Source organism: Marmota marmota, unplaced genomic scaffold, assembly GCF_001458135.2.
Source record: "Marmota marmota marmota unplaced genomic scaffold, marMar, whole genome shotgun sequence".
NCBI classification, from domain to species: Eukaryota; Metazoa; Chordata; class Mammalia; order Rodentia; family Sciuridae; genus Marmota; species Marmota marmota.
Genome location: NW_025999983.1, coordinates 10,805,332 through 10,825,878, shown reverse-complemented (window position 1 = coordinate 10,825,878; position 20,547 = coordinate 10,805,332).

Genomic DNA, 20,547 nt, shown 5'->3' with positions numbered 1-20,547 from the left:
GAATATTAATAGAAGATTATTCCATAACAGTTAAAATCTGGAAACAATCTAACTATCCATCAATAAGAAAATGGATAAACAACTTATGGTTTATCCAAAGGATAGAATGCTCCTAAGCAATGAGAGTGATAAACAACTAACACAGCAAACAAAAAGACTCCATCTCCAAAGCAAGAGACACAAACGCACTCTGAGTTTATTAACTTTCAGCCCCACAACAGGTAATATTATCTGTGACAATAATAATCAGAAAGGTTTCCTCTGAGCAGTAGGTGGAATTCAACTAGAAAAAGATAAATGGCAACTTTCTCTGTTAGAAACATTGTATGTTTGAAAATGGTATGCATCTTGTTTTGTATTGAGGTTAGTTGCCTTTTAATTCTGCACACTTTCAGTGTGTGTAAAGCATACCTCCAGAGAACAATGCTAAATGACTTATTTTTAAAAAGATAGTTTCTTACTGTTATGAAAAACTAGAAAGCAATGATGAATATCCAAACAAACAAACCTGAAAAACCAAGCGTGATGGTGAATTTCATACATCAACTCTGGCCGTGATCCCTCAATATTGAATGACACATCGTAGATGTTTCCGTGAAGGTTTTGTTGGGGTTTTTTGTGTTGTTGTTGTTGTTGTTTTTGTTGTTTTGTTTTTTGTTTACTTGTTTTTCCTGTTTTGGGAATGAGATCTTTAAATAAGCAGGCTTTGAGTAAATCAGTTTACCCTCCACAATGGAGGTGGGCCTTGTATAATCAGATGAAGGCCTTAATAGAAAGACTAACTTTCCCCAGAAAAACAAGCAGTTCTGCAAGCAGATCCCTTTGGTCTTCAACTGTGACTCTTCTCTGGGTCCAGCCTGTTCCTCTACCCTACAGATTTTAGACTTGGAGACTCTCTATAATCATATGAGCCAACTCTTCACAATTAATCTCACTCTTTCTATATGTGTAGATTCTTTGGATTCTCTGGAGACCCCTGGCTAGGACACCAAGGGATAGCAAGAACCCAGAAAGGCAAGTGGACCACCAAACCCAGCTTTTGCTTTAGGGTGTCTGCTAAAGGACAACAAGTCGAGCTATGTATATCTAGTCCCTCTGGACTCAGGGAAAGGAGACCAAGTCCAGGGTCTATTCAAAACGATGATTCTTCTAGGAGTGTCGCCTGTAAATCTGGGCTCCCAAAGTCTCTATCTTTAGTGTGAATATCAATTAAAAAATTCCTGACCTCCACATCAGAGAACTGTCAGGGAAATTGCCTCAAACACGAGCACTTAGGATAAGGGGGGGAAAATATCTGCCTGAGAATTTGTAAACAGCCAGACTTCATGGGAATTTGTAACCTGAATTGGTAATACTTTGATAATCTGAATGAAATCCTCAAGCTAAGAAATTAGAATAAAGTAATTCCAGGGTAGCAGGATTCCCAGGGTGTCTGGGAAAAACACAAATTATTTTGAGGAACTCACTTTAGCACAGACTTCAAAGAGAATGCGTTTTTCTTTCTTTCTTTCTCAGTGCTAGGAACTGAACTCAGGTCCTCACACCCCGAGTCACATCCCCAGCCTTTGTATTTTTTAAAATTTTGAGACAGGGTCTTTCTAAGTTGCCAAAGTTGGCCTCAAAATCACAATCCTCCTGCCTCAGCCTCCAAGTAGCTAGAATTAGAGGTCTGTGCAACAGCGCCCTGCAAAGAAATTACATTTTTACTGTTTCAACAAATCTGGGCCCTGCTACGGTTTGAAAGTTTTTGTCCCCAAACCATGTGTTGAGACTTAACCCCAACGTGACAGCATTGGGAGGTGAGCCTGAGGGAGGGATAGCTCATGAAGGCGGATCCAATAATGGCAAGTTTTTTGTTATTTTTGTTTTGTTTTTTAATATCGCTATGAAAAGAGCTTACAGAAGGGTTGGGTCTCTGCCGCCACATGAGGACACGGTCTTAGCCCCCCTTGGCCCTTCTACCTTCTGCCACATGAGGATGCAGCCAGAAGGCCCTAACCAGATGCCAGCAGCTTGATTTCTGACTCCTTTACAGCTGAGCATTAAGTTTAGGTTCTTTATAAAAAGTCCCCCCTCTCAGGTTTTCTGAGACGTGATAACAGTCTAAATTGGGCACAAAGTAAAAAATTAAAAAATAAAGATAAAAATAAAGCAAACATGCACAAATAAAACAAGGCACCCCAAGAAAGAGCCAGCAAGAACAACAGACCTCAGACGCAAACACACGAAAATAAGAAACGGGACTTCTCGGACATAGAAGGTCAAAGGTCTAATGTACTTGAAGTAAGGAGCTGGAACAGTAAAGAGCAAGTAAAGAGCAAGAGACTGAACTTCCTAAAGTTCAGACACATTCAAGAGCAAACTTCTAAATGTGAAAAGCATGATAATTTAAATTAAAAAATACATCAGGAAAATTTTCAGCTTAGATTGACATGAAGAGCTCTCATCTGCAGGAGAGTACAGGGGAAGCATTTGATATTTGATATTTCTCTATGACTTGAAGCTAGGAAGGAGAGAAAGTCTAATATCTGATAGAAACAAATAATAATTTCAAAATTTGTTTTTAGAACAAAATGCTTACTTCTGAAACACTTATTTTCACTTACCAAATAAAAGTGATTATGACTATGCACAGATTTAGAATTTAAAATTTCAAAGAAATTTTAATCATTTTCTCATGTTTCCTTAAGTTCTACTTCCTGCATCAGTATTTTTCAAAATTTATTAATAACCATTAATAAATTATTATTATTAATTATTCTTTGCTTTAGAAAGTTCTTGGGAATGCAGGTGACATAAAAGAAATATTTTTGGAAATGTAATTTCCTAAAAATTTTTTTACCACTTATTTTTTTTATTTTAACCAACCTAGGTGCCCTTTGACAGATGAATGTGTTAAAAATGTGAGATTATATATATATATATATATATATATATATATATATATATATATAGAGAGAGAGAGAGAGAGAGAGAGAGAGAGAATGGAATATTACTCAGCCTTAAAGAAGAATGAAATTATGGCGTTTGCCAGTAAATGGAGGGAGCTGGAGAATATCATGTTAAGTGAAATAAGCCAATCCCCCCAAAATAAAAGCCAAATGTCTTCTCTGATATGCAGATGTTAATTCACAATGGGGCTAGGGAAGAATAGAGTTACTTTAATTTCCTGAACTTTTAAAAGCCAAGTTTCCTTTAGGTAATAAATGCTTAAATGATTTATCTCCACCATGATAGAGAAATTTCTCATAGAAATTATAAAATCTCACATTCACAAGTTAATGAACTTAAAAAAAGAATAAGTCAAACTCTCAAATTTGGAATCTTAAGTCCCATAATTCTTTTTTATCAATTTAAATTATGAAATTTATTTATTATGAAATAAAGTAATGATGATAATAAACACCAGCATCACAGAAGAAAACATTTTTCTTTTGCACATGCTGAAGAAATAGACCTTTAAATGTCTTCATGCCCCAAAACCATAAAAGAAAGAAAGCTGTTTTATGAGAAACTATTTTCAAGACTGTTCAATTAATAGCTAAAGATTACAAAATGCCTCACTCGATTAGAGTCACTGGCTTTACCAGCCTAAATAGAAATGATCAATATTATGTTTTGGACCAATGGAGCCTAGGTACTAGAAAGCATGCTACCACTTAGTGACTTAAAGTCACTAATGTACGCACACTGCCAACATACTGTATACTTGGGTTAACCCTGATCCAGAAAATTATAAAAGCAAAATGGCTTTATTGCAGATGGATGAATCTGCAGGCATTATTAAGAGTGCTCAGTTAATAGCACTAATTAGAAGCCCTCGAGAGAAATGCTTTATAGAACATTATTAGTTCTGCAAAGACACACCAAAACAAACTATGGAGTGTGGAATATTGAAAGCAATAAATAAGCTCTTTGGAACAAGGTATTAAACAAACACTGTGTACATTTGTGTTGATGGCACAGCTGAAAAGACAGACACAAAGGCTTTGTTTCCAAATACTTTGGAAACCCGAAAGCCACTGTTTAATTCACCAAAGAATCCATCTGTAAAAACTAATGTCACCAAAATGGAAGTTCTACCAAATGAATATTCTATCTTCTAGACTATGTTAATGCTATGTAGACAAGTGCATAGAAAGGTTCCTGGATGGCCTTTGAAGAATGCTTGACCTTGATTGGTGCACTCCTTGGGGTTGACTGCTAATGTCTGTACCTTTAACTGCCTTTGAGCTACTTTGAAAATCTGTAGAGATAAAGTTTAACATGTAGAGGGCCGTGGTGATAAAGTTGTTGGTGGGTGGTAATGTGAGTGGTCCTGTTCATAGAGACCCAAACAAGCTTTGTTTTATGAAGATACAATTAGTTTTTCCCATGTGGAAGAAATGTCTCCAAACATTCATTTATTGTCCTTTGGCTGTTGACCAGTTTGCATGTATTGCTAAATTTATTCAGCATTCCTCATTGCCTATGTATGAGGCTGTTGTTTGAATTCTCTTTTGTATTTGCTTTAACATCATATTGGATCCCTCATTAATTAATGAATTAGATGAAATCTTTGACACCTATTCATTTTATAGTTGCAAGGGAGTCCAATTAAAAAAATATACTAAACAGGAATGAGTTCTAATTTTTCACTAAAATTTAAAAACTTAATTTGCCTATATTCAAAATTTTATAGCTTTCATATTATTTATCTTTATCATGTTCATAAGATAAAATGAAAAGATGATAACTTGTTTCACTGAGCTCCATACACAATGGATGATTATATCATTTTTATTGTTCAAACTAGAATATTTTGAAAATGCAGGGGGACACTGTTAATAATCACACTGGCACAATAGACTGGAACCTTGAAAATCTTGGGCAAACCAGAATGTATGGCCATTGTGCTAGTCAGCTTCTCAACTCCATGAGCAAAATACCTGGCATGGACGTCTTAGAGGAGGAAAAGTTTATTTGTGACTTAGAGGTTCAAAGTTTCAGTCCATGAACAGTCCACACCATTGCTCTTGGCCTGAGATGAGGCAGACTATCACATAGGAAGGACGCGGCTGAGAAAAGCCACTCACCTCATGGCAGCGAGATCTCAAGAACTCGGGGACAAAATATAACCCCCAAAGCACACCCTGCTTCCTCCAGCCATGCCCTACCAAGCTACAGTTACCACTCAGAAATCCATTTAAATTATTAATTCATCAAGTGAATTAATCCACAGATTGGGCTACTGTGCTCACAATTTAATCCTTTCACCTTTGAGCATTGCTGCATTGTCTAATATGAGCATTGGGGGGGGGACATCTCATATCAAAACATACTAGTAACCCCCAAATCACCTCCAGGTTATTCCATGCCATAAAACTCTTGTTTATTGGTGCCATGCTGTGAAAACTATCTGGAAGTACTACTGCGTAACTTTAACTTATTCTTCTGCCAAAGCGTATTTAAGCTGTTTTTGGATTTTTACAATTATAAATAATTGTACTGAAAGCATTTTCTACGTACCTCCTTGTGTGCACATGGAGATTTTCCCTGGGGTATATACCGAGGAATGTTACTATTGGAAGAAATTACAAATGTGTGCCAGTCTTCACCAAGACTCCAGTTTGTTTTCAAGAGCAATTATAGCTGTTTATGCTCACACATTGGTGTTAGAACCACTAATATCATTGTTACTTTGATGCAATTGTGTCTCACATTTTCCATATGCCTTTCCCCAATAAGAGTAAGTTCAAACATTTCTTCAAGCATATGGTATATAAAATATCTATTTATCTGTTGGGCTTATTTTCTCCTTGGTTATTTTGTTCACCTTCTTACTGCTTTGTAGAATTTGTTCAAATACCCTCAATAGTAAGCTTCTCCAGTCACATTGTGTGAATACCTCGGCTTGTGATTGACCGTTTCCCTGGGCTTATGGAGCTTTGGATAGAAAGGAGCTCTTTGTTTTGATGTCAAATTTGTCAGCTTTCTTTCTTTTTTTCCGGTTTGTGCTTTGTGCATCTTAAGAAATGACTTCACACCTTGGAGTAGTGAAGACGTGGTTCAATATTTCCTTTGAAAACTTTCAGAATTTATTTTTCACACTTGGGTCCTTAAGTGACCTGGCAGTGTTTGTGTTTCGGAGTAAGCTTTGATACCAAGAGTTAGTTTTCTTTTCTTCCAGTAGTGGCCACTTAGCCCAGTTTTGCTTACTTTACTGCTAACCCTTTCCCTCACTGATCTCCAAGATTATCTCTCCCATAATCCAATTTCGGGGTATCTGTATATAGCTGCTTCTCTGTTCCATTAGGGCCTTTATCTATCCTGTGGCAATCTCATACTGTCTTACTCTACTTAGGTGATATATTTTGATGTCTAGTAGGGAAAGCCCCTCCATCTGATCTTCTTCAACATTTTGGGATATTCTCAGGCCTTTGATTGTCCACATACATTTTACATTCACTTTTTCAAATTCCTTGGGAAAAAAAATTCTTAGAATTTGCAGGAGAGTCTCTCAAGTTTATAGTTAAAATATGGGATAAATTGATATATTTAGGATATTAATACTGAATATTAATAAACATGGCATATGGCTCCATTTATGTAGACATTTTTATTATCTTTCAATAAAATTGTATCATTACCTCCAAAAAGGTTATGCATATATTTTATGGGATTAATTCCCGGTTACCTTATATTTTTATACCATTGTATTTTATCACTTTTTCTAAATTACAACTGATCTTTTTTTGTTGTTCACATGTCCAGTGATCTTGATGAACACATTATTAGTTAAGTCTAAGGGTTAGACAGAAACTGTATTTTCTCCCTTGTGGCTAGGACCCTGTGTGTGATGTGCAGACCTGGGACTTAAAATATGAATCGACACCATCTGTGAAGGCTACACGTCTAGTGTTGACGTCACTTCGGCAAGTAAATTATGAATGCATCTGGGTTTTCTAACATGGTTATGACAGAGGTTTCACAATCCAGATCCTGGCTTCATAGGTATCCAAATGTGTTTGCTGGTGCAGATCAGCAAAATGAAAACAGAAAAAGTCAGCATACTTTTCTGATTTAGCAAGAGACTTGTTGATTGCTTAAAAAAAAATACACATCAAAAATACCTCAAGAAAATAATATAATACAGTCCTATAACATTAAATAGAGTCAATGGATTAAAATGTCCCTCTCAAAATAGAAATAACCTAGGATCCAACAGTTTTGGATGTTAATGTATTAGGCATATGAGAAAGAAAAGAATCCTTCTAATCTTGTATAGATTCTCTCAAAGAGAAAAGCACATGCTCTCTTTTGTTTTATGATGTAAATACAGGGTTGGTGTGAAACCCTCAAGGACAGCACGGGAAAGGAGTAATCAAAGCCTTTCTGGTTTTGACCCTAGCATTTGTGGTGTAGACAAACACACCAGGCAGGAATGGAATTAATGTTGAACAAGATCAGATGTCCAAGCTCCTTTTACCAGTGGGTAGACCTTTCTCTCATTTCACCATTTCATAGAGAGTGTGGCCTTTCAAGAATTGCACCTTGTTCTCAAAAGTGAGGTGACTGAGATGTTAACGAGTTGATGATTTCATTCCACATTGTATACATATATTAAAACATCTTATTGTACCCCATAAACATACGATCCTAATTTGTCAACTCTTTGTATCTCATAACATCATGTAAACCTCAAATACATACAACAAAATTTATTTTTAAAGATAATATTTTTCAATTAAAAATGAAATCCAGCTTCCTGTGCAACTCTCAGTTCTATCTTCCCTCCTGTGTAGACTGGATCATGGTTCTCCCTAGTGGCCTTTAGCTGTTAAGCGTACCTGGAGGCCCATGTGTTAAATGCCCAAACCCCAAGGTGGCGCCATTGCGAGGTGGACCTCTGACAAGTAGGAGGTCCTAGGGCATTGCAGATTTGCCCCAAAGAGGACATGGGGCTCTGGCTCCATCCTCTTCCTATTTTTTGCTTTTTAGAGATGAGGTGAGTGGTTTTGCTCTGCCACGTTCTCCAGTCATGCGCCCTCACCACAGTGGGCAACTTTACACAGGCCCAAACAGGAGGCTACTCAGTCATAGACTGGAACCTCCCAGACTGAGCCAAATAAACCTTTCCTCTTTATCGGCCAAGCCCATAGGGCAACTGGGGTCTTCAAACTCAGCAGTTTGTGCTTATGACCCTGAGGCTCTCACTTAAAAAAACAAAAACAAAGGACTGGTTACTCACTCAAATCCCATCAATATCTTGGGGAGGGTCCAGGCACCTCACCAGTGTATTGTGCAGCTAGGATCATGAGCAGACTGCAGACTTAAAAGGTAACAAAACCATGAGAACCCTTGTTTCTTTGAATATGGTAGTTTCAAAAAAAAGAGGCCAGAAAACCTGGTTAACAATGAGGAAGAATCAGGATGCATAGACCAATTGACTGCAGCACCTTAGGACTTGTTATAGTCAAGAAAACTACGATGACTTGGCCCTCGCTCCAAATCAACTAAATCAGAATATGGGGAGGAAGGTATTTATCAAAATCTGTATTATGAGACCAGGGTGGAGAACCACAGGTCTAACATGGGCAACATTGCAATACTGGTGTCTGAGGGTTTGAAAAATGGACTTTAGTCAATGGATTAAATTCTTAGATCCAGGGTTTTACAGGATGGGGGTTTCTCTTGAGGGAAAGCAATGCACAGCCATCCCCTCTTATCAATGACTTCACTTTCTGTGGTTCCAGTAACCCTCAGTCTACTATGGTCCAAAAATATTAAATAAAAATCCCAGAAATAAATAATTCATAAATTTTATGCAATTTTAATTTTCATTTTTTGTTATAATTGTTGTTAATCTCTTACTGTGCCTAATTTACCAATTAAGCTTTATCACAGGTATGTATGTATAGGAAGAAAAACAGCACATACAGGGTTTACCACCATGTGTGGTTGCAGCATTCACTAGAGTCTTGGAACACACCCCCCGACAGGTAAGGTAGGACTACTATAGCCACATTCAATCAATATTGGAATAGCTTAATCCTAAAACAAGAAATGAAGAAATAAGTAGGCAACCTTGGCCTGAAGCAAGACCGTCCTTGTCTCTCTGAGGTCCAGGTTACAATTAGCCTCAACACTGGGGTTCAGAAATGCCTGACGATCCCTCACCTGGGCAGTGAACTGGCAGTAGACCCATACCATGAGAAGCCCTGAAGCTAGATTTGGACTGTGGATTCTGAAAGTATTCATATTGGCTGGAGTAAAAATACCCACCCTTTATATTCTCCACTTCTTAGTCAAAGAGAGGTTTTAAATAAAACTATGTGCCTGCTTTTGTGCAAGAGAGCATCATGGTTTTGGACACTGTTCCTCCCTGTCCCAAGCCACAGTCTCCTTAGTGTAAATATGAAGAAGCACCAAGGAATGAGCAAGTCCCTGCACCTTGCAATAGCACTGACTTCTAAATTCATCTGCAAGTGTTTACACAGCCTTCACAATGCTCCATTCTGACCTGAACTTCTTCTCCTTCCCTTCTCCAAACACATTTTCCTCTTTTAGATTTTTTGAATTTTTTTCCCTCCCAAATCTTCAAATAAACCAAAGACATAACTGTCTTCGTGGTGAGTTCAACAGAAAAATGTGTGGCTGGTGCAACTGTCTGAATGGAAGAGTTCACTCCAATGCAGTTCGGAGTTTACTTTGGCTTTTGTGCCTACTCAAAATAAATAAATAAATAAATTTGATTCATTAAATTTGGAAAAATGAATTTTGCACAGCACTTGGACAGAGGCAGGTCAGGCTGGGTCAGGTCTATTTGTAGGTCAATAAGTGGGGCTAATTCTGGCTTGGCTCAGCATAGCGGCAGCCCTGGAGTGTTCAGAAATGCTCTGTTTCTATTTAGGGGTCAGAGTTAAAAGAAAACATGTGCCCAGCTTGAACTCTGCATTTCAGAATTAGAACGTCACAACAGCCAGGGCCAAGAACTGCAAACCTCTATGTAAAAAGAGAGAGGGAAGGTGGAGAGGGAGCGAGAGATTGAGTTTGGAAGGCAGTGTGAGACTGAAATAAAGATCAGCCTTGCATTCAAAAGGAGTGGGTTGGTTATGCTCAGTACCCCAAATTTAATATATTAGCATCTTTATTTTTATGAAGCTAATCATTTCTAGCATGCCATCAGAGTGATTGCAGGTGGTTCATTTTTACTTATTCATTTTTTGCTTTACTCACTTGATGCTCATGGAGCACCTATGGTGTGCCAGATGACAGTAGAGACGGATAACCCAGTCTTTGCATTTCTGTGGCTGTTGCTGTTCATGGCCCCTGGTGCCCAGGACAGTCTTCTCCTGACCTGTCCTCTTCCTCTCATTCCCTGGCTCCCTTCCAATCTGAACTGGAGGCAGCTCTCAAATATCTGCCCTGATTTGGATGCTGGCTCAGCTGTGACTCGGTGCTTGACTTCCTGGCCTTCTCATTCTCCCTAAGTAATTAAGTCCCTAACGATAACGAAGCATCATTACAATAATATTGATACCTGCTGTAATCACTGGCGCTCTGGCTTTTCAGTTCTCAGTGTTTGCCTTGGACCAAGTCGCTCTGTGCTGATGCAACACAAGGTCACCCGATGAAGGGGCTGATAGTGGCGAGGACGCGCTACTTAGCATGCACAGAGGGTGATGCTTTCCTGCCATTGTAGAGCTGATCTTTCAAGTTGTCCTTTTTTTGACTTTCTCAGTTTAATCAGTTTAATCTCATCTTCCCTCTTTTCTGATTACAAGGATTTTCTGTAGGAACCTTGCCTCCACAATAAAGACCATGTGGCAATTCATTCTCATATTGATTTGAACATTTCTATTCCTCCACCGATGAGCCGGTGACTGGGGAGGGGACCTGAAGGTGTGAGGAGGATGGAGAAGAGAGAGAAAGGAGGTGAGGAAGGGAATAGGAGGTGAACGCCTTTCCAGTGCCTTCCTTAGTAGGAAAATCACATACTGCAGTTATCTGAGAAACCTCAATCATCTTAAATGCACTGAAAGCAGAAATGACAACCAAATCGGAACGTCCCTATGGTGGGTGATTAAATCAGTTAAAGACAACTAGACCAACCTTTCATTTCCACACTGGAGAGAGGCACACATACACCAGATGGACACACACACACACACACACACACAATCTTTTTTGAAACCAGAGACCCTGCCATGTACCCATCTCCATGCTGGGAGATGAACCAGCAACCTTCCTCTGGGATTTAATGAGCTCTCCTTCCATCCATGTTTTCCTAGTCCACTCAGAGGAGTGAGCAGAGTCTCTGTGGACCTGGACAAGAGTGGACACATAGCCATTTGCTGAGAGAGAGGAAAAGGCAGAGAAGTGTGGTCAATACACATATTGATGAGCTATTACTGGCCTCATGAAGGATGTGCAGTCAGAGTCGTGCACACGGCTCTGAATTACGTATCAAATGAACATCACATACAACTTACTGTGTAATTCTTAAAAATTTTAGAAACAGGTAAGTTGGCCTCCACATATTTAACCACACCATGCCCAGAAGAAAATGGAATATAAAATATAGACAGTGGATTTTTTTCTGTACTAAGAGAAAGATAATATGTTTTAGGCATTTATTTATTGGAAGTCTGATAAAATGGCAGAAAAGGAAGAGGAGGAGGAAGAGGAGGAGGAGGGAGGAAGAGGGAGGAGAAAGAGAGGGAGGAACTTCTATGGCAATTTTAGAGAAATAAAATGCATTGCTACTTTCTAAATTCTCAACCACTTTCCATTTGTTCTGATGCAAACTGCAACAATCATTAAATGTTTAGTGAGTGATGAAAACAGTTTTATTTGCAATTATTACACTTGGTTCAAAAAAAATTGTAAGTGTATGATTTAAAATGGACCAAATCTTTGCCCCAAACATTTATGTGCTTAAATGAGCTGCAGTGAGTGGGGCAGGGAAGGGGGAGAGAGCCAAGGGCTCACACCTTCAATACACCGCATTCCACTGTCCCTGGTGAATCTTTGTACCTGATCTTCAGGGCTCCTGGAGATAATGATATACTACAGCCAGCTGAAAAGAACATCTGTTTTAAGAACTATGAACTTACAGGAGCCATTTGTCTGTCTGATCTGTTCCCATTATTTTCTCCCCATTTTGCACCTTTATATTTCTCCATTGATCAAATATACACAAAATAAAGGGATGGAGCAAAACAGTAAACGGCCGTAATTTCTTCTTCTTTCAAAAGGTTACCCACCACCTCTCCTGTTAAATAATTCTGTGTGATATAAAACACCCAACTTTTTTTTTTTTTTTTTTTGCAAGAGTGTGTTTTCCTTTTCCTTTAAATGGAAGTCTCTGGCTCATTGGGGCTCACAGGCTTAATGACAATGTGGTGGAGTTAGCCCAGGAGAACAATGCGCCCATTAATCTGCCTCATGCTTAATTGGTAACCACTGTATGGGCTGGCATTTCAAACACAGATTGCAAATGTACTTGAATTAGTTACTGTTTAATTGATACAACTGGCACTCAGCCTAGAACCAACATGCAGCTACTGTAAAAAGAGACTTGAAAGGAAAGAGAGAGAGAGAAAAAAAAAAAACAAGGTGGGATTGTGATTCACTCTTTATATGTTTATATCAATTATTTGTGGAATATAATTACATCTTTTTTTCATATTGCTGTAGCAAGCAATAGACCAACACAGGCCGCTAAAAAATACCTGTAGTGCTTGCCGACAGAAGGAGGGGCAGCAGTCCCCAGCTCCCCCTGCTCCCTTCCCTCATTCTATCCTCCCCCTTGCAAGGGTAGTTAAGTATGTATGACTGAGGTTGGGGAATGTGATATTTATCACAAGATGAAATGCCTGAGAGGATAATTTTGACAATCTCTCCAGAATAGCAGGATTTCAAGGAAATAGAAAACTATCGTGGCAATAATTCAACTTTATTTACATCCACACCAGTGTTACTTTGAACATATTTTCAACAGAAAAAATATTAATTCTTTGAGATTAATCCTTCCCCCCCCCACCATAGTTCCATGTGCACATACTGTGCAGGAACTATTCAGTTCTACAATTTGCCTTTGAACTGAGAATATTTTGATTCCAGAAATGTGACAATGATATGATAGCTAGACCATTTATTGAGCATCTCTTACACGCCCGGAGTCACACTGTGATTTAAAGTATGATTTCTCCAAAAGTTGTGCTTTCCTCCCCAGTCTGAGTCTTTATTTCATTGATTAAATTTGTGTATAAAAGGACTGAGAAAAAAAATAAAAACTTTCTTAACCCTTCTTAAAAGTCACCCACTTTTAGGCTTTAATAATTTGGCTTGATATAAAATATGAAACCACTAGGTTAATACTGATCATGTGAGAGTTGATGGCTTTTCATACCCAGAATTCATATAAAACAACTGAATTTCTTTTTGCAATCTGCAATGAAAATCATGTCCTTGTTTCAGAAGTGGTTGTTGTGTATCTAGTGTGTATCTAGTTTGTTCTTCATATATTGGGTGAGCCTTAGGAAAATGTGACCTCTATAAGATTATCAATGGGTTCCTAATTACCACAACTGAAGGCAGGTTTCTATTCCATTTTTTAAAAACAATATTTTTCTATCCTTTGTAGGAGACCATGACTTTTCTTTTCTCAGTCTTCCCAGTGTGCACTTGACAGTGTTCTTCTTGGCTGTCTGACAGGAGGTTCTCCGGTTTCCTTCCTGCCCCTCTGACTAGTACTTCTCAATCGCTTTGGGATCCCTCTTTTTCCCCACCCAACATTTACATGTGGAAAGTTAATATCTCAGATTTCTCTCGCTATGTGCACTTTCCCTGCATGGTCTCTGACTCCACCTGTCACTGTCAGGACGGAAACTCTACATCACAATCCCAGAGGATTTTTTTTTCCTGCAATATAATACACACGACTTTAAAAATCATGGAGAGAAATCTCAGAGAGACATTTCCAGTTCTCCCTTTGCCCTTAAGCTTGCTCTATTACCATCCAGGGCCACAGACACAAAACCAAACGGACTCCACCAGGTAGTCTAATAACAGCTCATGAAACCGCTAGGTTAATACTGATCACGTGAGAGTTGATTGTCATGTCCAAGGGCAGACTCACCTTCCAAACCCACCCTTCTGCTTCCTTCTCTCTTGTCAAATGGTGTCTCCCTGTACACAGTCACCCAAGCTATTGTCTTCAGAGTCCTTCTTGATCTTTCTCCCAGAGGAATGAACTTCATTCCTCCCCATCTCTACCAACTGGATTTGATGACCATGACCTGCAGATTTCAGTGCTTACTTACTTATTTTAAAGCAGTATTTCTTCCTCCCTGTCCCCACTGTCACTGTGTTGTTCAGATTCTTCTTACTTGTCACCTGAACTATTGTAATAGCAGCTCTTAGGGTTTGGGAGTGGTTGGTCCTCTATGGGTTCATGGGCTGTAGTTGAATGGTGGACCTTTAAGAGGTGGAGACTAGGGGGAGGTCACCAGGGGTGATGCCCTTGAAAGGGATTGAGCATTTCTGATGGGACCTCAGAAAGTTCTCTCAGGGTGCATTGTTATAAAGAAGGACAAGCCCGGCCCCTCCTTTCTCTCTGCTTTCCTCTTTCACTTTGTGATCTCTCTTCTCACACTCCTGTCATAATGTCATCCACCTTGATGTGACAGCTAACAAGGCCCTCTCCAGAGCCACTGCCATGCTCTTTGGACTTTCATCATTTAAAATTGTGATTTCAACAAACTTCTTTTAAAAATAAGTTACCCAGCCTTGGGTGACCTACTACAGTAACAGAAGATGGATGAATACACGGTTAACCAGTTGCCCATTCTGTAGAGATAATCCCAAAGCATTAAAACATACACTTTCCTACTGAAGATTCACCAGAACCTTCACAAACTTCAGGAAAAGGCTCCTCTATGTTCTGATCCCTACCTAGTTCCCTATTTCCCTTTCTTCATTTACCCAACCACTCTACTTGGTATTCCCATTTCTCTTCAAGGCTCAATTCCATTGTCACATCCTGCAAAGCTACCTCCATCCTCACTAAGGTGAGTCTCCACCCTCTGTCTTCCATTAGTTCCCCACATCCTTCAGTTACAGATTAGATCTCCTGGCTCTATAACTGTAAACCACTCCTATGACTTTCTTGTTAGTCCACAATCAAATCTTACTTTTTGGTGTTTTTAACTGTTCAGATGCTTTGTATATTTTTAAAAAGAGTTCTATTTCTTAGTATCTTAGAGGAGATATAGACTATATATACATTGGACTCAGTTTTATAAACTGAGTATAGAGATACTTACTCTTACATTTATTTTCTTTGCCACTAATTAGCTGAGTGACATGGGGCAGATCACTGAGCCTCTTTAAGCATTAACTTTATCATCTATGGAATTATTTCTAAGGTCTTTGTAACACTGATGTTCATACTTATGTGGTTCTGTTTACATTATGTTGTGTAATTACACATTTAATAAAAGCTGTAGTGGTTTACTGTTGTTGAATAAAAGTGATCCCAGAAATTAGTTTACTTTTATGTATCATGATTCTACAAAGGATTTAAGGTAGTACATTAGTCAGCTTTCAATCCCTGTGACAAAATATCTGAGATAAACGACTTAAAGGAGAAAAGATTTATTTTGGTTCATGATGTCAGAGGTTTCAGTCTGTGGCCACCTGGTTCCATTGTTTCTGGGTCTGTGGTAAGGCAGCACATCACGAAAGGGGCGCGTGGTGGAGCAGAGCTGCTCACCCCATGGCAGTCTAGAAGTAGAACGAGAGGGTGGGGAGGGGTAGAGAAGAGAGAAAGGATAAAATAGACCCTTCAAGGACACATTCCAGTGACCCATCTCCTCCAACTTCCCAAAGCTTCCACCACCTCCCAACTACACCATCAGCTCGGGACTAAGCCCTCAACACATGAACCCTTGGGGGACATTCCAGGTCCAAACTATCAGAGGTGGATCACAATAAGAACATATTGGTGCACGCCCATAATCCCAGCAACTCGGGAGGCTGAGGGAGGAGGATTGCATGTTCCAGACCAGCCTCTGCAACTTAAAGAATGTATCCCCTACCTGGTAACAAGGAGGATGAGAAGGCGTTAGGGAGGAGAATGGTATCCAAGAGGAAAGTAAATAAATGTAAAAGCCCAAACCAGAGCAATGAAAGTAGATGCCTCTACCATAAGGGTCCTACCTAATTATGAGAGGTCATTTTCAAAGTCCATCCTGAGATCTCTGGCCTCCAAAATGAAAAGAAGGACAATCTCAGACAAAATTTATCACAGGACGAGTAAGGCTTCTCCAGGGTAAATGTCTAGTAAGGTTTTCCTCTTCATGTACCAGGGACCAAATAATGCACTAGACAATGCTTCATGGGTGGATGTGGTACATTTAGAATAAGATCCCACTCCAGGGAGTGACAGTGCTCCCAACTCAGGTTCTACTAGCATTTGCTGTCAACGCTATTCTATTCCTTTGGCTTATCCTGGTTTCACGGTGTGTGACCTTGAACAAGTGACTCAACCTCTTTGTCCTTTAGGTGTCTTTATCTGTAAAATGAGGATGGCAACAACAGTTAGCTTACTGAGTTACTGCAAGGGTAGCATACAATAAATAACATGAGTTGCCTAGCAAATAGAAAGTGCGATCATATTACATTGTATGGTCTTATATATTTATGCTGTATGTACTCTTCGATTAGTAGCAGCACCAAAAAACATGAACAAAAACAAATAAGAAAACACAGTTTTCTCTTTCTGAGTATGTCAGGGATCATGTATTTTTAGATTGCTTTTGTTTCGGGGTTTTTGTTTCATTTTGGTTTTTTTATTTTAAAATTTCTATTATTGTTGTTGTTGTTTGATTTGTTTACATATTTATTTTTGCAGAACTGGGGCTCAAGCTCAGGGCCTGTGCATGCTAGACAAGGGCTTCTCACACCCTTCCCCACTTGCACATTGTTAAGTGTGATGTTGGTTACTCTAATAGTGCAAGTCATCATTAATTCATAGATACGGAAATTTTGAAAAATCCATATACATTCAGTTCCTTTTTTCTTTCCTTTCTTTCTTTCTTTTTCTTTTCTTTTCTTTTTTTTTTTTTTTTGGCTAATCTTTCAGTTTTAAACAAATTCGCTCTCTGATAAGATGCAATCATATAAATCCCCTCCTGGAAGAGTGAAATAAGACTACATCTGAGGTGGGAAACCTGGATGCTCTTCTAGTTTAGGGAGCCCACATGGGCCTCCTCCTCTGTAATGTAGGAGAATTGGGAGTATGATTAAATGTTCATTCTAGTTTCAAATTCCTGATTTAAAATTTTCCACTTCAATTTGAGGTTAAATATCCTTTTCAATCAAGGAAAACAAATGAATAAAAATCTGGATGTAAAATATCGCTTCTCTCTGATGTATAGATCTTATTTCCCTAAATTTCTTAACTCTACAGAGAATTGAGGCTTTCTTGCTTAACTTTCAGTTTCCTTTGAAGTTCTGGAAAATTTCAGGCTAATCAATCCCCAGGTGGCCCTATTTCAAGTGTTACCCTTTGCAGCAAAGAGTATCTTTCTGAGCTTTAGACCTAATTTTTCTGTAAGTGTTCTCACCTCATTTAAAAAGAGGGCGATGCTTCCTACACATTGGCCTGTTCCTCCTGAGCCATCTTACCTCTGATCAACATGGCAGCATGGCACCTCCAGGAGACACTCACTAAATATTTCAGCCCCTTTCTCCACACCCGTACTCCATTCTCCTCAAAGATGAAGCAAGATGATCAAACTCCCTACCCCCAAGGAGAAAGAGTTGTGATCTCAATTGTTCAAACCCTAGGACCTGCTATTAGCACAACTTTCAAGTAGATAAAAGTTGAAGCTCCAAGTGGATTTTTCCTCTCTGGTGTGTTTCTTCCATGGAGGGAAGAATGTCAATGAGGGCCACAACCAATTCCCCTTGGAGAAATCCCGGCCATCTCTTGGTATCTTTAGCTCTGCCTCCCACTTGGGACTTGCCCTGCCTCAAGCAGCAGCACTAGATGGGGTGAGTGGGGGTGGGCATGAGAAAGCTTGGAGCAAGAGACCTAGCACTGGGGGGAGGCCCCTTCCCTCTCCCCTCCCCTCTTTCTCCCTCCCTCTCTCCCCACTTTCTCTTCCAGTTCTATTTCCTCCCAACTTAGGAGGTCTGCTTTAATTCAGCCTTCTCTTCTACCTGAAAGGTAAAATTAGACATCCAAGTTTGGATCTAGGGAATAAATAACCCCGTGGCTCTGCCAGAAAGAATGCTTCAAGAACAGCCAACTCGTTGACTCCATGAGTGCTCCATGAGAGGCTGACTGGTCATCTGTGTTAGAGATGGAGAGCAGAGCCCAGCAGTAAAGGTGTGGGACATGCCTGGCTTTCTCTTGTGACCGCTTTGCCCTTGGGAGCTCACTTCCAAGAGGTATCTAGGGAAAGGCAGGACTCAGTTATTTCTGAGTTCCCTTGCCAAATAGCACACATGATAATCACCTTAATTGCAATTCAATTATCATAGCGACAATTTGGCATAGTTAATTTTAACCCATTCCATTATTTTCGGGAGGAATGAGAAAGGTGATAGGTGGCTCCTTTCTGTTCTGTTCCTTTTTTATGATCAGTGGGAGTGGGAGTATTCCTCTTTTAAAGTCTCTGCTTCTTTTCCAACTACTATGCACATGTAGCAGCGGCATTTAGGAAACAATGGACATATTTTTAAAGCCGTACATCTCAGGAACTAAATGTTGCTGCTCGAGGACTTTATCAGAAGTTTTTCCAATCCTGCTCTTTTAAAGCTTTTGAATATTTTTTCCTTATTTTCCAATAAAATCAATTTATAAGCTTTCTCATAGTAATTAGTCTCTATATAACTTACTTTTACATAAACTAAATAAACATCTAAGGAATAGAGGCTACAGCCTGAATCATTATTCTTACCTTCTCCTTTCAAAGCATATAAAAGTACTTAATAAATACTGGCTAAAAAAAAATGGGTAAAAGTTATAGAAAGATAATCACAGGACAGATGTAGATAACAAACAAATGTAGAAAACATACACCTTCATCCTAGTAATTAGAGAAAGGCACATTGGAACTATAAAATCAGTGATAATAATGTTTTTTAATATTTGATTGATGTTATAGAGTTATTATAAAACATGAAAAGAAACTTTCTGGGAAGCACTTTGGCAATATGTACTGAAAATCTTTAAAATTTATTTTGTTGAAGAATATTTAATGGCATGGAGCAATGAGTATGTAAAAGCCAATCTTATTATGTTTCACTAACTATTAGAGACCCACCGTGTGCTGAGCACTATTTCAGTGTATAAAACAAAGTCTTCAAGGAAATTCTATGGAAGGCAAAGGCCACTCACTGGTAACAAATGCTATAAATCATATGTTCCCAAGCCCCTTTTGCCTGTGAGGGTTCTAGCTCAAGACTCGGAAGTCCTCCGCACTCAGTAGCTGAGTTCTGCAATAGAATGGTGGGCAGCGTGTTATTTCAGGCAGGCAGTAGGGGAGCCAGCCCTCTTGGAGAAGGTGACTCCCGCAGAGACTGGAATGCAAGGAAGGAGTGAGCCCCATGAGTGGCGCTGGGAGTGTTTGAGGAACTGCAGGAGGAGCCTGTGTCTGGAGCAGAGGGACTCGGGAAGAGCCAAGGGTGTGGGATCAGATGAGATTGAGTCCTGGGAAAATGTTATTTAAATATTCATCCCACTTTCCTGGAAATGTGAGAACAAATTTAATGTGAACTTGACCTTATCCTCCCCCCTGCTATTCATGATGAGCTTGGGTCAGCAGAATTTGTTACTGTATATACTGTGACTTATTTATGGATGCCATGATCAGAGCACCTTCTGCTGTGAAGGAGATGTGTCCTCCTCTAGGAAGAGTGAATTCAGATCCTGCGGACTGTGGAGGGCAGAGCAAGGACTCTCTGGCCCACTCTGACTGGCAAGGCTCTCTCCTGGGCACAGCTCTCCCTGGCCTTTGTTCTAGAGCCTAGGTTTGAACACATTTTAAAGAGGCTTCCCATACAAGGATTAAATTTGCTCAGAGAACAATACATTTTCAAGGGAATTTATATTTATACTTTTAGGTGAACCCAGACATACTCCTGAGCCATGCAGGAGGTGACAAGAGCAGTGTCAGTCTTGGCTTTCTTCCCATGGCTAGTGGACCAGCTTCTTAATCAGGAGGAAATTAGCCAAGACCTAGGCTTCATCTGCACAAGGTTTTGAAAAAATAGCATGACTGGTTTATACCTTCTGTGAATGATCGCTTGAGAATCCATGCCTCTCTAGCACTGAGCATCACCTACCTCTGCTCATGAATCCTAAGGAATTTTGAAAACTACAGAACACCCTCATACATGTTTCAGGTCGACTTCTAAAGTTTTAATCACAAATTCAAATTATTGCAAAAGATTTAATTTCTGGTAGATTATAACTCTTGACATTTAAAAAGAAAACTATTATATCAGTCTTTGAAATGTATCAAATTGAGTATAAATACCAGAGCAATT